The 21,115-nt window shown below is 44.2% G+C and overlaps 1 long non-coding RNA gene across 1 annotated transcript; it reads left to right on the top strand.

Annotated features, from left to right (window-relative positions):
- Positions 1-6,628: 6,628 nt before the first annotated feature.
- Gm39494 lies at positions 6,629-9,443 on the top strand. Its single transcript, XR_878055.1, has 3 exons — positions 6,629-6,743; positions 7,878-7,993; positions 9,332-9,443. It is a non-coding gene; the product is annotated as a predicted gene, 39494 (long non-coding RNA).
- The last annotated feature ends 11,672 nt before the right edge of the window (positions 9,444-21,115 follow it).

Below are 21,115 nucleotides of genomic sequence, written 5' to 3'. Positions count from 1 at the left end.
TATCACTTTGCATCCAATGCTATAAAAACAAATGTACAGCACCGCAGTATCTGGTTTTATCTGTGGATTTCAGAAGACTAACTAGGGAATGAAGAGGAGGCCAGGAGACTAAGTGGGAAGGCATTGTCTACAGAGTGACAGCATCACATTAGTTCACCGCTTAGTGCTAGATTTCTATTCTTAGAGCTGCCATTTCCTGGTGCTGTCACCTAAGTTGTTATTCTTCATTTGCCCTATGAGCCTTTCAGGGCTCATACTCTGACCTAGTGAAAAATATGCATTTGCTCCATCTATGATTTACTGAGTCCTATTCATAAGCCACAGAGCCAAGCAGCTTGTCCCTCATGGTTGTTGATGCTACCAGGAGTGGCATGGTTTTTGCCATGGCTTGCTTCCTCCTATAGCTATCTCCCTTTGATAACAAATCACACTTCAGCATCATCTGTTTCTTGGATCTATTAATCAGGGTCTTCCAACCAAACCATGTTCTCAGACCACTTTTCTCTTCAAGAACTTCTCTATTACACTGTCAGGGAGTGAGGGTTCTGTAGTCCCCCTAGTCAGAGAGTCCTTCCTGATACAAGATTGCATGGACAACAGTAGTATGGCTTGGGCTCTTGATGGAGGCATGTCACTATACTCTTGATGTGTGTGTGTGTGTTTGTGTGTGTGTGTGTGTGTGTGTGTGTGTGTGTGTGTGTGCATATGTATAAATGGCTGACTTTGGCAATCCCCCATCATCTCAGAAAGAAGCCCTAGAAATACTGGCCCAACACAACATTCAAAAATGACTCCAGATAGCTTTCATCTCCCAGGCCCAGAGGACAAACTCTTTCTCTTTGTGTTCTATTTTGACATCATTCTGTTTCTTTGTTCCCATTTTAGGGCAGTGTGAGGGGCGATGTGCATTAACTTTTGTGGGATTTAATGAAGCAAGATTTAACAGCATTTCATATCAGGTATCATCTTTTGTGTGCGTGGGGAGAAGGGATGAAAAATGTTCCTTTAACTGGTACCAGAGAGAAAGCAGAGAAACACACACACACACATACAAAATCTGATAGCTACTTTTTTTCCATTAAAGTCCTAGCTCCTTTCTAAAACACGGTATTCGTCTATATTTCAAATCAATTGGGAATCATATCTTTCCACAACAACATTTCCTTACTTCCTGGAAACATATATCACAGGTTGTATAATAAATGTTTATGCTAGCCGTAAAGAGGAAAATAACATTTCATAAAATTTCCCATAGACCCCAAGGTGAATTTAATATAGGAGCCTGAGTGACGAATCCCAAAGCAAGTGAATTTGGGCTTGAAGCCCATCCTGAACTGACTTCATTATGCTCAGCTGATGGTGGGGGTGGGGAGGAATGCAAGAACAGAACTAGCTGAGGTCCCAGCATGATAAATTGGAATGTAACTTCTGCATTAACCCTTTACTTTCTCATGTGTCTCTCCCATACCACACAGCATTTGGTGGCTCCCCTGCTGTGTCATAGAAGGACCGAATAAGAGGGAACACTGGAAAACAGTCAGAGATGATCTCACAGTGATGACTTAACTCCTACAGGCCCAATTCTTCCAATGAATCTCAGGCTACCAAGAAATGCCCTTGCTTCAACATGTTGGTTGGTATAGGAATACTTTGCTGTATAATATACTATCTTCTGAGTTTGTTAAAAATAGGAGAGGTTTAGCTGCCCAGGATGGCTGATTCACCCCAAAGTAAGGCATGTGTAAGAGGCCTCAAAAAGTCTGTAATGATTTGTAAACCAGTATATCTAGCTTTGGAATTGATTTTCTTTTCTTTTCATTTAGGATACTGGGGTGTATGCTAATGAGAAAGGGTGTGGCTTTGAGTAGAAAGGGAAGCTGAGAGGACCTGGGAGAAGTTGGGGGAGGGGAATCATAATTAGAATGCACTGTATGAAAATACTATTTTCAATAAAAATAAAAAGAATTTATATTTTATTTGTCGTCTATCTATCTATCTAGTGTGTGTGTGTCTTAGTTTTCTTCGCTATTTCTGTGGTAAACACCATGATCAAAAGCCACTTGGAAAAGAAAGGGTTTATATCATCTTATAGTTTCCAGAGACACATGAAGGTAGGAACTGAAGCAAGACAGGAGCCTGGAGGCAGGAACTGAACCAGATGCCATTGAGGAGTGCTACTTATTGGTTTTGTCCCCCATGGCTTGCTTGGGCTACTTTCATATACAACCAGGATCATCTTCCCAGGGGTGGCACCACCCACAGTGGGGTGGTCAGCCCACATCAATCATTAATCAAGAAAACTCCCTAAGAGACTTGCCTGCAGGCCAGTGTAAAGGAGGTATTTCTCATTTCAACTTTGTTCTTCTCAGATGACCCCAGGTTGTGTCACATTGACAAAAATACTAACCAGAATTGTTTGTGTGTGAGCATATGTGAACATGTGCCCATGGGTGGGTGTACACACCCACCCACATACATATGCCACAGCATGGTACACACCTACCCCCTACCCTACCCCCAAACACAGGCCACAACTCGGTGGAGCCGGTTCTTTCCCTCTACCATGTGTGTCTTACATAGATCCAACAGATCCATCAGGCTCAGCAGCAGAGTTTCTTCACCTGCTGCTCTACTTTGCCAGCTCTGCTCAAATGCTTTGCCCCCCACCGGGGTGGGGGAGGAATTGTAGGTGGGGCTACACTGAGCAAATGAACCAGGAAGCCATTCTCCTCCTGCTGATATGTTCTGCTGATGGTGTTTTATGAACAACCAGGGAAAAAAAGAAATCTGAGGATACGATCTGATATGAGTAATTTTCACAGGGCCTGAAACTCTGAATAAACATCTCTGGAAGCCAGAAACCTCTGGCTGAGGGGAGCATAAGAGAACCCCGTGTGTAGTTGTGGAAGGAGAGAGCCCACTTATGCTACTGTACTCTGGACACCTGGGTAAAAGCCATGCAATTTGACAGACTATGATCAAGAGCTAACATGCCCTATGATTCATCCTTCCCACTCTGCCATCCTAGTCCCAGGAAATGCACCTCATCCATTTCTAGCCACAGCTCAAACAACAGCAACTTGGGATATCCTGTCTCTGGCACAGATTGCAGTCACAGTTCATCACGAGAGAATGTTTCGTCGCAAGGCCAACATGCCAGAGTCTCCCCTCTTATTGGGTGAGAGGGAGCAGGATGAGGATGAGGCTATCAGCCATGATGTTCTTTCTCTGCTGGGCTGATGGTAGCTGACCCAGATCAAATAGTACTCAGAGTGACCTGAGAATAAAATGAGATCTTTCCATATTTGCAGCACCCATAGCCCCAGCAAGCTGTAAAAGGACATCTTTGCATTGCAGAGGGTGCTTGCTTAGGCAGGATCAAATCTGAGTGCTCCTTGCTGAAATGGCTCAGGATGCCAGTGCCTCCCTTACACTGAACTTAACTAACCACAGGCATCTCTCTAAATCAGGACCAGTTGCTCTTGTCTGTTACTGTGTCCAGTGCTTTGTACTTCCCTATACAGCCCTCAGAACTAGGTTTTGATCCTAATGGAAAGCTTTTTCCCATCTAGCACTTAAAAACATCTTTCTTCAGCCTCTTCAGAGATCAACCCACTAGCCTGTGCTTCTTGCTCTTACAAGATATACTCTGGGTTACACACACACATGCACACACACACACACACACACATTCACACATACATGCACACTCACTCACAAGCTTAGGGGGCTCTCATTTTTATTCTTTGAAAGTATCAAATTCCAGAAATTGAGCAAGAAAAGACAGCACTGTGCTGTACACCGGACCAGGGAAGCACAAAGCCTCCCACTTTGTCTTGATCAGGGCTTCTGTGTGCACTTGAGTAAGGAACCAGCACTAGTCAGCCCTGGCAATCCAATAACCACTCAAATTAAGCAGCAGCAATTTCAGGGGCTGTTCGTGATCTCTCAGCCTGTCCTTCAGCTTGCCTTTTTCTGCTCCTAGGATTGGTGAGGACTGTGAGGCTACCTTAGTCCAATGCTATGCAGTCATGCAGTCAAGATACACATAGAATGCAGGGACAGAGAGACTAGGTCCTACTAAGCCCACACCAGAGATAGAAGGGGAAGAAAATCAACAGTGAATCCAAGGCCGGAAACCAGCAGGGTACCCAAAAGGTGGAGGGAATGGAAGGACATCACCCGTAATGGTGACTGCCTTTCACAATTAGATTTGAGAAACACTGAACTGAAATAACCTCCTACCTCTAGAGTTTCCAAATATGCCAGACCATGGAAGCTATGCCCAGAACTTAAAAAAAAAAGTGGACAAGGCTTACTTAGTCTTCTACTGCATTCACAAAATACATAGAGCAGCAATTGATGAATTGGGACTTATTTCGGCCACATTTTTGGAGGCTGGGAAAAGCAAGAGAATAGCGCCTGCATCTCATAAGGGGTTTGGCCTGTTTGATTTCACAATGAGAAAAACACAAGTGGTCGTGTGGTAAGAAAGAAAGTAAGACCAAGGAGAAGCCAGAAAATCGCTTCAATAATAACCTGTTCTTGAGGAGACTGCCCTCGTCCGGTGAGAGTGCCATGTGTCTGTCCATGAGAACGGAGGTACCATGACTCAAACACTACTTAAGGTTCTCATCAGTTTTCAAAATGGTTCTGCTGGAAAACAAATTTCAACACACATTTTGGAAACGACAAACCATATTCAGACTGCTGCAGCTCTCTGCTAGGTAATCTCAGCCTGTATAGCAGAAATGGAAATGCCCTCCTGGAGAGACCAGGAAATCTTGCTCCAAATGTGCTCAGTGATTGAGCTGAGCATCGCAACTTCAGGAAACCATTGCATAGCACACACAGGCTCTGAAGCCAGACTCTGTTGAGAGAGCATCCTCATCACTTTTAAGCTATGCTACCTTGATTGTATTCCTTGGTGTCTCTGTGCCTCCTTTTACTCCGACTATGATCTGTAAAGAGAACATCTAGCCGTAGAGTTTTTGGGAAGACTCAGTGAGAAATTGTATTAGCCATTCTTCTGAACAGAGCTGTGACACTATCGATCCTTGCTCACAGGAAGGATGCTAAAAGCCTTGCTTAGACTGGGTCACTAATGGGAGGTGGGAGAAGAAAGCCACTCACACAGTCCAGGGGAGAAACCAGGTGGCAGGAAGCAGGCCTGTCTAATACAAAGACCAGATCGAGATCAGGCCTCTGGGCAAACATCCTCCACGCTATGCTCACAGCCCAGCCAGTCTCTAAGGACCAAGAAGGGAGAGGGCGCATGAAGCTGGCTTTCTCAGCAGGAGTCAGACAGATAGACATTGCTTCCTAGTGGGGAGGAGAGCTAGATGTTGTCTTTCCCTCACCCCTAGCAACCGGTCTGGCTCCCTTAATAAGAGGCTGCCCTCCCTGGTCCTGATGTCTCAATCTTCCCTCCTGCTCCTTGCTCTCTGAGCTGCTGCGTCCAGCACAACCATCAGGGAGGCCGCTGAACCTCCCTTACTTGCCTGGGAGAGCTGCCAGAAAGAAACGGCACAGCAGTAAGCTCCAATAATGCTAAACAATGGATTAATTACACTCCTTGCCTGTTTATCTAGAGCTCCTGGGGGTCACTGGCACATGTGGTCACAGCAGACAACAACAGGTGTGAGATGTTGGGGGCTACATCCACTAGCCACAACGGGAGACCCTCTGTGTCTTCCACCCCCATCGCACATTTTCTGTGCTCTGCTCAAGGCAGCAAGTCTGCCCAACCCCCAAGAGATACGGAAAGCTTTTTGCCATCTCTTTTTCCTCCTTCCCTGGGGATTTCATGCTGAGCGGACTGCTTATTTTCCCAAGCCCACTTGGAGAGCTGGGGGTGGGAAGCAGGGGAGAGGCGCTTTCTTCCCAGGAGGGCATCTGGCCTGGGGTAACAGCTGGGCTGGCACTGCTCTAAGCCCACCTGGCCAGGCTGGGAAGAGGCAAGAGCTGCTTTAGGGACGTACAAGTGTCGGCTTGGCTTTCGCAAAAAGGAGGCCAGCCTCAGAGAGCAAACTACTAATTAGGTCGCGGTCTGCTTCCCGCTGCCACTTCACTTTCCACCCCAGAAAAGCCTCACTGTGAGACCAAGACCATCAGCCCTTTCACTCAAATGCAAATGTCTCCAGGCGCATGTCTGGTAGGCTTTTTCCGGCACTGGCTCACAGTGCTGACAGGACTTCACGAGGGACAGGAGCTGCCTACAGAGAAGGATTTGATAAAAATCCGCTTAGAAAATATGGAGCCACTTTGAGTGTGCGTGTGTGTTGCGGGGTTGTGTGTATGTGGTGTATGTATGTGAGAGAGTGGGTATGCCCAGCAGGGAGCAAGCATTCAGAGACCAGAGCAAGACGTCACGTGTCTTCTTCATCTATTGTTTCTTGAGACAGAACTGGAAGCGCCTTTTCTCATATAGGCTTGCTGGTTAGACAGTTCTTGAAACGTGCCTGTCTCCGCCTCCCAATACCGGGGCAAAAGCCAACTACACCCATGTCCAGCCTTTTACAATTTGGGTCCTCACACTCTGGAAGCATTGTCTTACCACTCAGCCATTCCCCAAAGCACCCCACCTCCTGATTTGCTTTTAAAGAGAAAGGCAACCCTGAATGGATTTATAGAAGCTGTGTTTGAATGAGCCCTTGAATGTGGCCGGCCCAGTTTTCATTTGCCAAAGGGGAAGAAAACAGAAAGAGCTGCCGATTTCTGCCTACAGTCGCACAGAAAGCAAGGTTTGCTTTATAGGACATCTGGACACTTCAAGGCCAGCGGGTGGCGGGTGGGGGAGTGAAGGAGCTCTTTGCACAATTAGTCCCAGGCAAGCTTATGCCTACTGAGTGGAGTCTGAGGCCACATTCCTCTCCCTTGGCTCTTTTCTCATCTGAGACCTTGGTTCTGTTCCTGTCAAGCTCAGATCCCCTTCCATGACCCATAGCCAAACGTTATCCAGAAGGATCTGAAAGCGAGCCTTCAGTCCTTGTTATCTGAAGGAACCAGACAGCTGCTCTCGCAGGTGTTTGCATTTCTGGCTTCTTGTGGCTGATGCTGTGCTGTTCCAGGGGCCTTTTTACATACTCTCTCTGTCCCCTACTCAGTCCCTCTCTGGGATCTGCTTTCACCTGAAAGGACCTTTTGTCCAAGGTCATACCTCCTCCATCTGGATGGGACGAATTACTAAAGCCCACATCCTTTGTTTGGGGGGATTCCGCAGACACGTCAGTGCTAGAGTTCCCTGAGGTGTCAGCTGAGGCCCCTGCCACAGCATTACATTTTAAGTTCTCTCTGCCCCATCCTGCCGCCTGCCTTCCCTCCTTTATAGATGTGGCTCTTGAGGGTGATACCAACAAATTTCTTGCATGCAAATCTCTGACGCAAATTTTGCTCTACAGTAAACTCAGCCTAAGACACCTCTTTTGGCTGTACCTTTGGGCGAAGGAATTACAAATCAGGGGAATTCAGAGGGTGGGGCATGTCTGAGAGCAGCTTCCTTCTGGAATCCATTCCACTTATTCAAATACCTCCTGAAAAATCAAAGGGCAGACTTGTGGGTTCAGGTATGTACCTGCCTCCCCCTTCCACTGCCTGTGCTATAGAGAAGGGGGGGGGAGCCCTGACTTTGAGTTCCATTCTTAAGAGTTCACTTTGGTTTGTGAAATTTACAAAAACAGAAATACCCAGACAGAATCCCTGAACACAAACCCTTAAAGGTCTAGTCCTGGCCCAGGGGCATCTACCGTCACTCTTCTGGCATGGCTTCCTCCTTCCTGGATATTGGGTGGAGGCCCTTGTATTAGACAGTTTGCTCCAGTAATATTGCATCATGGCTTGTTGTTACCTAGTTTAGTGGTATCATTATCTCCTAACAGGAGTTTGTGGTACCTGAAAAAAGACGGTGGCCAGGGATACTGCCATCAGAAAGAGCCTCTGACAGGAATTCCTCGCTATCACCTCCTGGCAAACATTAAAACAAAATGTATCTGAGGTAAGCATGCAGCAAAGTCTGATGGTCGCCTAGTCTAGAGGCTCTGTGTCATCAAAAGAGGCCCCATGAAGTGAGCAAAATCTAGTGATTCTGGTCTTGGTCTGAAGAGTGCCCAGAAACAATTTCAGTAACAGATTAATATAACAAATATCACATTAGGGATAGGTGACCAATTAGCTGAAGGAGCAAGAAGGAGGACGGTTTTAGCATCCACAGACAAAGATAGATTTAGAGCCAGCACCCATTTCCCTACCGTATCCTTGCCCTGAATGAAGATTGCTATTTTGCACAAATGTGTGTTCATTTTCATCATGGTAGGCAACAGTGACTTCTGTTCACCAGCCTCCAGGGGTCATCTACTCAGATGGCTCATTCTGTGTTGCTCTTAGACAGAGCGTGGAACAAAGGTGCACCCTCTCACCCAGAGGGAGAACTGCCCTGGGCTCAACTGCAGCAGCCTCCCTTGTGAAGCTACTGTCCTCTGAGGGCCACATCACTCCTAGCTCGAGTTTTGATGTATCCGTTCCCTGTCTCCATGAACCAGACACTCTGCTAAGTGCAGAGACTTGTTTATGGTGAAAACTAGCAACTCTCCTTCACCATGACTGTGCCTAGTGTGTGGTGTTCCTCTAGGTGGCCCTTACATGGCTTGAACTGTCTAGAGAAAACCTGTGACAGACTTGATTCTGCCTTAGCATTGCCTGTTTTCCTTTTAGGGTCCTTTCCTTCCCCTATCTGGGTATTCCGTTGATGTGGACACGTAAGGCTTCTTTGGAAAGTCGGTTGGATGGTGTTTTGCTAGGGAAACACGTGAAGGAACATCTCCTTAAAGTGGACATGGGTGTGAAAGACTAAGGCAGACTCATGAAGGAACATTTTGCTGAAGCAGGCACAGGAGAGAGGATGCTCTGCTAAGGCAAGCACACATGAAAGGACACATTATGAAAGACTGTTTGCTAACAACACGCAAGTATTGGTCTGCCTTGCATTGCATAGTTGAGCTGCATTTGTCAGGGCTGCAAACTGGGGATGATTAGTTGGATGTATGTGCTAAGGCAAAAGCTGGGCTAAGGCAAGGCCCGTGGAGGACACATGATGTTCGGAAGGTATAAATAGGACTCCACGAAGTGACAGACAGAACTTGGCTTTCTGTTACAGCTAGCTGTGCAGAGCTTGTAGGTCTTAGCTGATCTTCTCTTCTCTGAGAGAGGCATAACTGAGACCTTCTCCTGGTATTCCTGCTGATCCCTCCTGTTCACTTGAGCTCAGGCAGAGACCTGGCTGTCTCTGTTAGGTCCTGCCACAGCTGCTGATTCGTGTTTTCTGTCCCAACTCTAGCGAACTGGACTGCTGATGTATCCATGAAGTGTTTGCAAATGGATTGAGCTGCCTCTGCTAAACTGTGGATTTCCAGACAACACAGACCTGAGTTGATGCAGAGAACCTTTCTAAACAGGTCCACTTCTCCCCATATCCTTTCTTTCCCACTAACTTGGTGGGTGGTGGGTTTACTAGGGAGGTTCAAGCATTTAAGAACCATCATTAAAAATAGGATTTGAAAAATTAAAGTTAAAGTCTACTCTAATGTTCACAGTTGTGTGAGAACATACATAATTGTTCTGCAAATCTACCAAGAACTCCAGTTTTCTGCAGAGCCTTTGCTAGCTCTCCACATCCCTTGTACTGGATTGCAGCTGCACTCAAGGTTCTCTTGTTCCCTGCTGGATGACACAAAGAAAATAAGCAGGGCTAAAAGGAGAGCTTGTTAACATGCATGGGAAGAAAGTATCTCTGTGTTGAGTCACAGAATGGGCCCCAGTGCTCAGGTCAGAGAAGCTTTGGGCTCTTCCACTTCAGACATGTAAGGTGGGGGACAGGGACCCAAGCCAGTGTATGCAAACCTGGGTTGTGGTTTGAGTGTGAAATGTCTCTCAGAAGCCAATGTGTTTACATACTTAGCTCCTTAGCTGACTGCTCTGCTTTGGGAAGCTGTAGAGCTGCTGGGCAATGGGACCAAGCTAGAGGAATTTGGTCACTGAAGAATAGGTCTTAGGGATTCTAACTAAGCCCAAATTCTGGCCCAAGCTCTCTGCCTCCTTACAGTGAATGCAATTCAACACTCAGTCCATACTCCCACTGCCCCAGGCACAAGCTGCTTCTGCCTTCTTCAGTGTGATAGACTGTACTCTCTCAAACCGTGAGCCATATAAAAAGCCTCCCTCTAGTAAGTGACTTTCTTTCACTATTTTATCACAGCAACAAAGAATATAATACACATACTTTCTTCACCCTGAAGTTGGAGAGGATGATGCAAAAATCTGGAGGTCAGTGTGAGAATTAAATGAAGGAGTCTTGTAGAATTTCTCATTGTGCCAATGATAAGTTTGCTAATAAATTTATTGTTTCTCTAAATATTCATTAAGCATGCCTTTAGAACCAGACATTGTCAAGATTCAAGAATATGTCAAAAGGAAATGGAGGGGGGAAATGAGCAAATCTTTACCCTTATAGAGTTTACATGGAACAAGACATGAGGAAAGGAAGCAAAGTGAGATAGCAAATTGTATGAAGAAGGGAAGCGCCAGGTGTGGTGGCACAAACCTTTAATCCCAGCACGGGAGGCGGAGGCAGGAGGATTTCTGAGTTCCAGGCCAGCCTGGTCTACAAAGTGAGTTCCAGGCCAGCCTGGTCTACAAAGTGAGTTCCAGGACAGTCAGGGCTATAAAGAGAAACCCTGTCAGAAGAAGGAGAAGGAGAAGGAGAAGGAGAAGGAGAAGGAGAAGGAGAAGGAGAAGGAGAAGAAAGAAGAAAGAAGAAAGAAGGAAGAAAGAAGGAAGAAGGAAGAGGGAAGAGGGAAGAGGGAAGGAGGAAGGAGGAAGAAGGAAGAAGGAAGAAGGAAGAAGGAAGAAGGAAGAAGGAAGAAGGAAGAAGGAAGAAGGAAGAAGGAAGAAGGAAGAAGGAAGAAGGAAGAAGGAAGAAGGAAGAAGGAAGAAGGAAGAAGGAAGAAGGAAGAAGGAAGAAGGAAGAAGGAAGAAGAAGAAGAAGAAGAAGAAGAAGAAGAAGAAGAAGAAGAAGAAGAACCTGGGAAATGGATAGAGAGAAAATTGAGATAGGTCCTGGTAAGTTCTCCCTGATGTGTATCTATGAGTAAAGACCAAAATAAAGGGAGAACCCTTGTGTCCTGTGAGGATCAAGTTGGATGCACGCCATGCTGAGGGGAGAGCAAACATGGTGCTCCTCAAGTATGCTGGCACTATTCTACAAAGCTGAGCTCTTTGCAGTTCTGTAGGAAAGTGCCTATACATCAATATATGTATCAGAATGATGTCATATCTACAACTTTCATATGGTACAGGAGTGTGTGTGTGTGTGTGTGGCCACATGGAAAATGAGAGAGAGAGAGAGAGAGATTGAGAGAGAGAGAGAATCTAGCAAAAGGGTAGCAACCAATCATCTAGAGGAAATGTATAGACATTCATTTTACTCTTCTTTTAACTTTTCTTCAAGCTTGACATTTTTCAAAGTAAAATATAAGGAAACAAGCAAACAAAACGTGTCCCTTCCTGCTAACACAAAAGATATAAGGAGTCAGATTTAAAAGCTTTATATGATTAACAGGTTAATTTGAACTATTTTCCTGAAAGCCAAGAGAAATCATGAAAAGGTTTTTAACCATGAAAGAAATGATATGATCAGAGGGGTTAGAGAGATGGCTTGGTGTTTAAGAGCACTGGTTGACCCTCCTGAAGACCTGGGTTCAATTTCTGGAACCCATGTGGCAGATTACAACCATCTATAACTCTAGTTGGCTAATCACCGATATAGAATATTTTATTCATGGAGATATATTCCAAGATCCATTCCAAGATCCTCAGTGGATGCAACAAGGAATATATATGCCTTACATAGAGTTTAGTGTATAAATTGGTATAGGAAGAGATTGATTTTAATGACTAAAAATAAAATAGAAAAATACCATCCTATGTACTAAATAAAGTTTACTTGGAAATAAACACTAGGATACTGAGGCTGTTAATCAATGATTGAGACAACTATTTAGAGACTAATGGATAACATATTAGTTAATATTTTCCCCTCACTGTTTGACAAAATACTTGGGAAAAACAATTTAACCAAACAAAGTTAAACTATATTTAAGCTTACAACTCCATCGTGGAACAGAAGGTGTGGTGCTCCCAGCAGTTGGATGAGGGGCAACTGGTCCACTTGCATCCACAATCAGGAAGTAGAAGGAGATGAATGATGATGCTCAATTCACTTTGATGTTTTTTGTCATTCCAGCTCACATTCATAATGCCCCCTGTCTCTTTGGTTAAACCTTCCCAGAAATGCCCTCCCAGGCATGCTCAGAGGTTATCTCTAAGTGCTTTAGAATGCCCTCAAGTTGGTAGTAAAGATTTACCAGAACACATGGGTAAGAGGATACACAGAACAAAGGGTAACTTAAACCCCAGGTGACATAGCACTGTGCAAGATCTCATTATATGTATTTAAAACAACAGACTATTGAAAACATGGATTTCTTATTTCTAGAATTTTCTACCTTATAATTTCAGACTATGGCAGGTAACTGAAACTGTGAAAAATGAAACTATGGTTTATATCATAGAAAGGGACTACTGTATACATCCCCAGTCTGGTGTCTAATTTCCATCCTCTTCATGCATTTCTCAGAACAGAATCCAGTAGGCCTTTCCAGATTGCCTAAGGTTATATGATAGAGATATCTCAGAAGTGTCTTGCATCTGCCTCTTCACTCACTGTTCTGCTCCTGGACTGACCTCACTCATCCATCAAAATGAAACTAAAGCATTTTCTCTTTGGGAAGCGTTCTCTGAGTTCACACCTCCTCTGCTTTATTAGAACTCACCTAACTCTTCCATGTTGCACTTCAGTTTGTTTCTTTCTCCTTATTAGATTCTTTAGTCTTTGAATGTTTTTAAGAAATGGCATTTATGCCTGGCCGATGGTGGGGCTGAAGAAACCATAAATGAGTGAAAGGAAGCAACGTAAATTAGAATCTCAGTTAGGGTTTGTGGCAGAACTTTCCCCTAATGAATAAAGATGACAAGGGAGCCATCACTGGGCAAGTAGGCAGGACTTCCGGGTCAGAAAGTGGAAGAGGGAAGGCAGGAAAAGGAATGGCCCTTTTGGGCAGCAAACTAGGGAAGCAGACAGAATATAGTCAGCCAGAGGCAGAGGTTTGAGTGGCAGATCCACCAGGACCCACTTCTCAAGAATTTTTAACATAGATTAGCTTACAAATTTAGGATGCTAGGTTCTGCACCCAGCGGTTGTGTTACCTGTTGATTCTAAACTAAGATTTTGCGGTGTTTTCCTTCACACTGCGATTCAACTGGGTTCCAGAGGAAGGTATGGCAGCAGAGCGTAGTGTGCAAGAGCACACCCCAGCCAGCCATGGGAATTTGGAAGCGTGGGGCATATGTGGCAACAGCCAGCCATGGGAACTTAGTGAGCTAGGAGGATAGAGCAATTTCAGAGCTGAGTCATAATCTGCTGGGCTGAGAACAGGTCAGCCTGTCTGCTGGTGCCTAGCCAGCCATAGCGTGGGATGCTTTTTTTTTTTTTTTTTTATATTTCACGCAACAAGGTTTCTTCAACTAGAAACACCAGGAATCAACTCTGCATGGAGAGAAATTTACTATAAGGATGTACCACATTATATACTTTAGGAATAGAGTTCCTTAGAAGAAAGAGCTGCAAACCAACTGAGGACCTAAGCAGTAGAATGTTGTCAACAGTTTCTCAATGCCACTGCCATTGAATAAGCTCTGTTTAAGGTTATGACACATTGCCTAAGGTAATGACACATTGAAGTTATAGCTGTTGTACCATTTTCATGTAACTTTCAAGGTAGAATACACATACAGGTACAATACAGGTACAATGGAGACATAGCCTGCATTCCGGAAGAGAAAAAGCAGCTCATCTCCCCGTCATTCTTCAGCGATCATCATCAGTACGATCAAGGAAACGGTCTGTGTCGAAGTTTCAGAATGTTGCTTGTTTATTTGGAGTCTGTGCCGTGTCTTGCACAGAAGGTATTTGAGAGCTTCAAATATCTCGTGCTTTTGGACAAAAGCTGATCTTCTACATTTAAACACAAGCGAAATACCCCTTCCTTGCTGATCAAGGCTACCTGGAGACATTTGTTTCTGATGCGAGAAGAAACGTCATTCTCAGTGACCTGGCTATCATCCTAGGTCACTTAACTGTCTTGTCCATTCTGCCTGCCAGCAGTCCAGCTCAAACAAAATCACAAAAGGCCTTACTCCCCCTGCCTTGTCTCCTGCAAGCTGTCCCCTCATGGCCTCTCCAGGGCCAGTGCAGCTCTCCCAGCTTCAAAAGGCTGGTGTAAAAAGAGAGGAGATAACGTGTCTAGAGAAGGGACACCTTCCTTATCAGAGTCATAGGTAGAGCCAAGTCACATCTGAGAAGCCCCAGGTGGGTTGGAAAACACAAAAGGACCCCTTCTTTGCTTACTTACCTTTCGTGGACTGTGGCCTTTTTATACTTTATTTTACAGTCAGTCCATTGTAAACTCTGCCTAAAGTCTTCAGACCAAGGTTCCTGGCCAAAGGCATTGCTGCCATCCCAGCCACTTGGAACAAACTGCTTCTTGTATAACAAAACAACGAATGAGATGGTGAAAGGACTACCAACACCTTTGGCAACAACGATAACCTATTTCTTTCACCCTGAGGAGTTCAACATTTAAACACATAAAAAGGCCCAACAGACAGCCCCACTCATCTTCCCACAAGGGAGCACTGTAGCCACCTTAAACACACCCATGGAGTCAGGATCTCTCTGGGTTATTTCACACAAAGCCTGCTCGCTCTGAAACCTCCTTATCCTGAGGCTTCCAGGCTCTTCTAGCCTGCATCTGTAGCAAGTCAGGCTCAACTGGGGATGTTTGAACCAGAGCCTCCTGTGGTGTAGCCCATACTGATAGTCAGCCTTTATGCATCTGGAATGTGCTTTCACCTCCTGGAGCTCCAGAGGCCCTGCGTCTGAAGCCCATAAATATTTGAAGACCCTACCTCCATTCTTGTGCAGCTGGAAGCCTGTCCCAGAGCAGACCCAGATGGTTTTGGCATAAGGCTGCTTGCTCATAATTCAAAAATATGATCTAAACCCAACAGCTAAGATACTAAGATCTCACTGTGGCTCAGTTCCACAATCCCATCTGGATCCTCCCTGCCCTCCCCTTTGCTCTCTTGATGGCTTCTGACTCTGATGATCCCTCAGATAAAGTCATAATACTTAAACATGCCTTCATTTCCTCTCAATATATACTGCCAGGTTCCCTGGTACCTGGAGTCATCCTTCTACTAGGCAAGCCCCAGCTTCTCAGACACCAAATTCTGTGTACAGTCCATGACTATCCTCATGCTAAAGAGCATCCTTTGAGATGTCTTTGGTGATGCAGGTATCATCATCACCGTCGTCATGATGATGATGGTGATCATCATCATCGTCATCAATAAATGACTATAAATTATATTTGAGTTACTCTTATCTGCTTCTAAAACACCTGTCCATCTATTCGCTCACTTTATCCTTATGGCAATAATAGAGCATGTGTAAATCACATTGATTTATACCATTTCGCAGAAAGAACTGCTTATTTAGCAGAGCAAATTATTTGCTCAAGGCCACATGGGAATCAGCACTTACCTCATAATTTCTAACTCTCCTACCTCCCAACCCCCAGGCCAACAGCCAGAACAGAATCACAACACAGTGAACAGGCTTTGGCCACAGAAAGATTTGGGTTCTAATCCTAACTAAGACTAAAGTTTTGCTAGGTGGGTTTTGTTGTTGTTTGTTTGTATTTTCTTTTGTTTCAATCTCTAAGGATATATGTTTCCATTTGATCAACAAGCCTGAGTGTATCAGGAGGAAATTGTTAAAATGTGACCCAGGGTAAGACAGCTACTACATACCCTTGGCTGCCATCTTTCTAGATCAATCATCTTTCACTTTGAACTTAATGTCTAGTTCTTGTGTAACTAGACCTTCCCTGCTCCTATCTGATTCAAGAATATTTCAATAACACAGAAAAGAAATCAAAGCCCTTTTTCAGATAATGCTGGGTTGAATTGCTTCTGACAGGGGAACACAAATTCTTCACACCTTTCCAAGCAACTTGTACATCCCATGTGCTAACAGGATGTAAAAGTTTAGTATTGCCCATATGATACCCAGTAAGTTTTCCTGTCTTTCCTTTTTCATGAATTGAACTTGATTCACAGCCATTAAAATTCATTTGGCAAAATGTCTCCCCTGACAGGTCTTAGCAGCTCTACCATTATTGGATGGGCTGACCTTCCATTAGGGGCAGCAGCAAAGTGGAAGAACTAGCAGCTCACAGGTAGCTCCTGTGTGCAGACCTGTTATTTTTTGAAGTCTGTTTTGCACATACCCACGTACACATTCAGAAGCCGATTAGCACAACAATGGATGGCTCACAAGGAGCCAGCATCCACACTGTGGCTCTTGCTGGGTGTGTTCCTATACCAAAGAGTAAAAAAGTGCTATGCTTGTGACTCTGTATTTCATTTTGGTGACTCCATAGAACTGCAAACCTTTTGCTCTGATGGCTGAGAATCAGTTTTAGAATAGGAAAGTACTTAGAGTCACTGGGGAATGAGTATCAGCTCCAAAACACAGTTACTGTTCACATTCAGATGAAGATTAAGTGATTCCTTTAATATGCATCAACTCGATTAAACTTCATAGGAGCAAAAACCTTTTGGAGTAAATAAGCCAGATACTTTCTGGAAACAAAAGCATTTGAGGCTAAACTCTCCTATGCCATTACTTGCCCCCTTGTCAGTCCAGGGAGTGAACCTGATAGAGAGCAGGAGGAGGGGCAAGGGCCAACTGACTTGTAAACAGGGCACATCCTAGCCTGTGTTCTAATCAAGGTGTGAAGCACTGTGACTGTAGCATGCTGCTTAACAACTCTGAAATTATTGTCACTGATGTATGAAGAAAAAGAAGGAGAATTTGACAAGTATAAAATTGTAGACTGGGGTCTCAATCCTAATTACAAACACTTTGATCTGATCTTTAGAGGCATTATGGTGATATACAATACTATTGGACCTCATTCATAAGTCATTTGAGTTTGGAAATCTGATTTGGCTCATAGCCTGCTTCTCTTGCCTTCTTACTATGAACGCTCGGGAAGTTATTGGATTTTGGTGGTGTCTTGGTTTCTTCGTCTGTAAAACTGAAACATGAACATAGAAAGTGGTGCATGAGAAGCCACAAGCTGTCAAAATTCTTGGGACTGCAGGGTAATGCTGGCACATACCTTTACTCTCAGAAGAGGCAGGTGGATCTCTGTGAGTCTGAAGCCAGCCTGGTCCACAGAGGGAGTTCCAAGACAGCCAAGGCTACACAGGGAAACCATGACTAGAAATCAAGATTATGTACACAAGAAACAGTTGCCAAAGGAAATATTTGAGAGTGTGGACTTTACTATGGAAGTACTCATGGCAAATATCCCAGGAAATAAAGGTAGCAGCATGATGTAGTGTGGTAGCAGAGAGAGAGAGAGAGAGAGAGAGAGAGAGAGAGAGAGAGAGAGAGAGAGAAACCTGGAAAGTATTTATGAATGGCTACCATTGAAAACAACTGAAACTTAATTCCAGTGGGTGCCTTCAGAAGATGGCATAGAACTCAGGATGATCACACTGGAAGAAGAGAAAGCTGGGGTTCTCCCTCCAGCTCTTCCCATATCTGACTCAGTGTGCTCCTAGCATGAACCATTGACCCTTTGAACCTTTGGTGATTCACCAAATGCTTCAGGTGAAGAAATGAAGGTGTTCAGAAAAAGTTGGCATTGGCAGAAGTTGCAATGGTGAATACTGAGGATAAGTGGAGGTGGTGGCAACAATCTCTGTTACAACTTGGAGAGCTTCATTGGTGCTTATATTCTGGTCCCTGCCAATTTAACAGAACCATCAAGGACCCCACAGACTCAGGATCATTTGTGTCCATATGGCTCCTGACAGGCAGCTTTCACATTTGACTACAGTTTCATCTGAGGACCCAGTTCCTTTTTATTATAGAAATAATTTCTAATCCCTAACCCATGGTTGATGTGTGTGTGTATGTGTGTGTGTGTGTGTTTCACATGTGTGAGCATACTTGTGCATGCATTTGTTAATAGGGGATATCTCTAGAGCAGTAGTTGTGTGGACAGATACAAGTGCATTCAATGTGATCCACCACCCTCAACTATGGGCAGTTCTTCTCTTGGCTGTAGGTAAAGGTCCTTACTCTTGGCAATGAGCTTTAAAGACACCCCCAAGGTTATTCCCTGGTTTCCCCTTTCTTTAAATAAGGTGAGAAGCATAGGGATGTGCCTACAGCCTATGCAAGCCTCTTCCCCAAACCCTTTCTCTGCAACAAACAACACAGTTGGCCTATTCTGTTGGCTTCAAGACGAGGTCAAGAAATAACTGTCTCCAAAGTACAGTGATAAATCTGGGGCAGACAGACCTCAGTGTTCTCATGCACTCATGTATGACATCTAACAATGTGAGCTGGAGCCAGGGACAAAGAGAGAGAGAGAGAGAGAGAGAGAGAGAGAGAGAGAGAGAGAGAGAGAGAGAGAGAGAGAAAAGAATGTAGACCTAAGGATGAGGAACCATTTTCCATGCTGTATGTTCAGATATGGCATTCATTTGGATTATCACTCAGATTTTCCAAGTCTCTGGAGCAAGCTTTGACCTGGGGACAGTGCTTTTGGTACCCAAAAAGTCCCTGATTGTAATCACTTTAGTCTTGAGGGAGTTGTAACTTGATGTCTGAGAATGGGATCCCCTATGGAGTTTCCCCTCCCCTGTACAAAAGACGGACTCAGCAGATGGCTTGGTGGATGCTAGATGCAGGTAAAGTGGCAATGCATATGATCATCAGAATAAGCAAGACATGTACTTCTACTGCTTTGACAGCAATACAGGCTCTGTCTATTTGTTTGCTTATTGTGAGGAAATGTGCTATGTGGTGGCTGCAGAGTAGTAACATAACTTCTGTTTTATCCATTTATTTATTTATTCACTTTACATCCTGATAGCAGTCCTCCCTACGCATAGTGCCCCCTCCCATATCCTCTCCCTCTCCCCTTCTCTATTTTAATCTTGGTTATGACAACTTTTCAGAATAAAAGATTTTTAAATTTTTCCTTGAGTGAGCTATATGATTGCTGAGAAAAAAAAATCACATACTATTACCAATAACACCATTAATCTGGTGTATTATTAGATTAGTAATAATCTAATCACACTGTGGAAAATCCTTCAAGAATATTAGCAAAGAATCACTTTTGTGGTTTCTGAATAAAATCAATCCAATTATGACCAATCAAAGTCATGTTGGCTGGAATTGGAGAAAGAGCAGTATAGAAGAATGCCAGGGGTTAAAGCTCTAATTTTTAGGAGCCTAATGGTTGCCAGGAACTATATGAATGAGAGCAGTGGATAGAAATGAGAGTAGAAGCAGGCTAGAGTCACTGGTTTATGCACAAATCCAGTCAACATTTATTAAATTCCTACTATGTGCTAGAAATAATGTTGCAAAGTGCACACAGTGTGCTTTTTTGTTGGCAATTTTTGCACTACATTTTATTGGTTTTTCAAGACAGGGTTTCTCTGTGTAACCCTGGCTGTCCTGAAACTCACTCTGTAGACCAGGCTGGCCTCGAACTCAGAAATCCGCCTGCCTCTGCCTCCCAAGTGCTGGGATTAATGGCGTGAGCCACCACCGCCCAGTTGCACTTTATTTTATTAGACGCCAACCCTCTGCTGCTCCCATCCAACAAGGCTTAAGCAAATCATCTTTACTTCTGATCTCCATTGGTCGGGGCTTATAATCTCTTTCTAGCTAAGTAGAGACTTATAATCTTGAGACTACAACAATTGGTTAGATTTAAGTACATAACGCAAGCCAGGCCGATCAGGACCCAGAGTTGTTTAGCTTCAGAATAAAAGTTTTTTTTTTCTCTTGTTGGCAAGAGTTCTGAGATGATTAAAGCTTGATGTTCCTGATAAACCACATACAAAGTCAGGGAACACAGTGAATCTGAGACTCCAACTCACTTGACAGATTTTGGAGATAAAGCTAGGCAACTGAGTGGAGTCAAACTTCAGCTAGAGGTAGAATTGCCCATGACACAAACTAGTGTGCCGGTTTTGGTTTATGCTATAATTTTAAAAACAAAATAAACCACGTAAATACTTCTAATTGACAAAAAGGGAAATAATCGAAATAGTATAGGGCATGTTATGCCCTACAATAGAGAGTGGTTTATAATAAGAGTTCACTGTTCTGGGAGAAAGGAATAAAAGCCGCTTCTTTTTCCTATCAGGAGAACATGGGGGTGCCAAGGGTGTGACAAAGAGCTGGGTACTAGTGGATAAATGGGAAGTAATTGAGCAGAAGAGAGAAGGGATTCAGAAATACAAGCTTTCTTAAGCTGGTTCTGGAAGACTCATGTGGGTTTGATGGTTAAAGGATAGGGATCTTAACTGAGAACAGAAATCCTCTTCCTTATCGAAATTTCAGACTTCCTGAAGAAATAACTGGGCCTGGATTTTCTCCAGGTGTTACTAAAACCTTGTTGACCTAGGTCAGTTTACTCAAAAGCAGAGCAAGCCCTTTCCCCTTGCTTTATACATGGTGGACCTCATCTGCCAGAGTTCTGGCACTTAGCAGGAGTTGAGCCAGGTCTTCCGGGGACTTGAGATGCAGGAACAAGGTGAACAGGTCTCCTTAGGAACCCATTGCATTACTTTCTTACTCTATTGATAATTTCAAGAAAACCTGTCCCCTTTGCCCCTTCTTAAAATTGGGAGCAAAACACCCATGGAAGGAGTTACAGAGACAAAGTTTGGAGCTGAGACAAAAGGATGGACCATCTAGAGACTGCCACACCCAGGGATCCATCCTATAATCAGCCTCCAAACGCTGACACCATTGCATACACTAGCAAGATTTTGCTGATAGGACCCTGATATAGCTGTCTCTTGTGAGGCTATGCTGGGGCCTAGCAAACACAGAAGT

Source organism: Mus musculus, chromosome X (assembly GCF_000001635.26).
Source record: "Mus musculus strain C57BL/6J chromosome X, GRCm38.p6 C57BL/6J".
NCBI lineage: Eukaryota > Metazoa > Chordata > Mammalia > Rodentia > Muridae > Mus > Mus musculus.
Note: the sequence above shows the minus strand (reverse complement) of the source record. Positions and strands in the feature narration are given on the sequence as shown.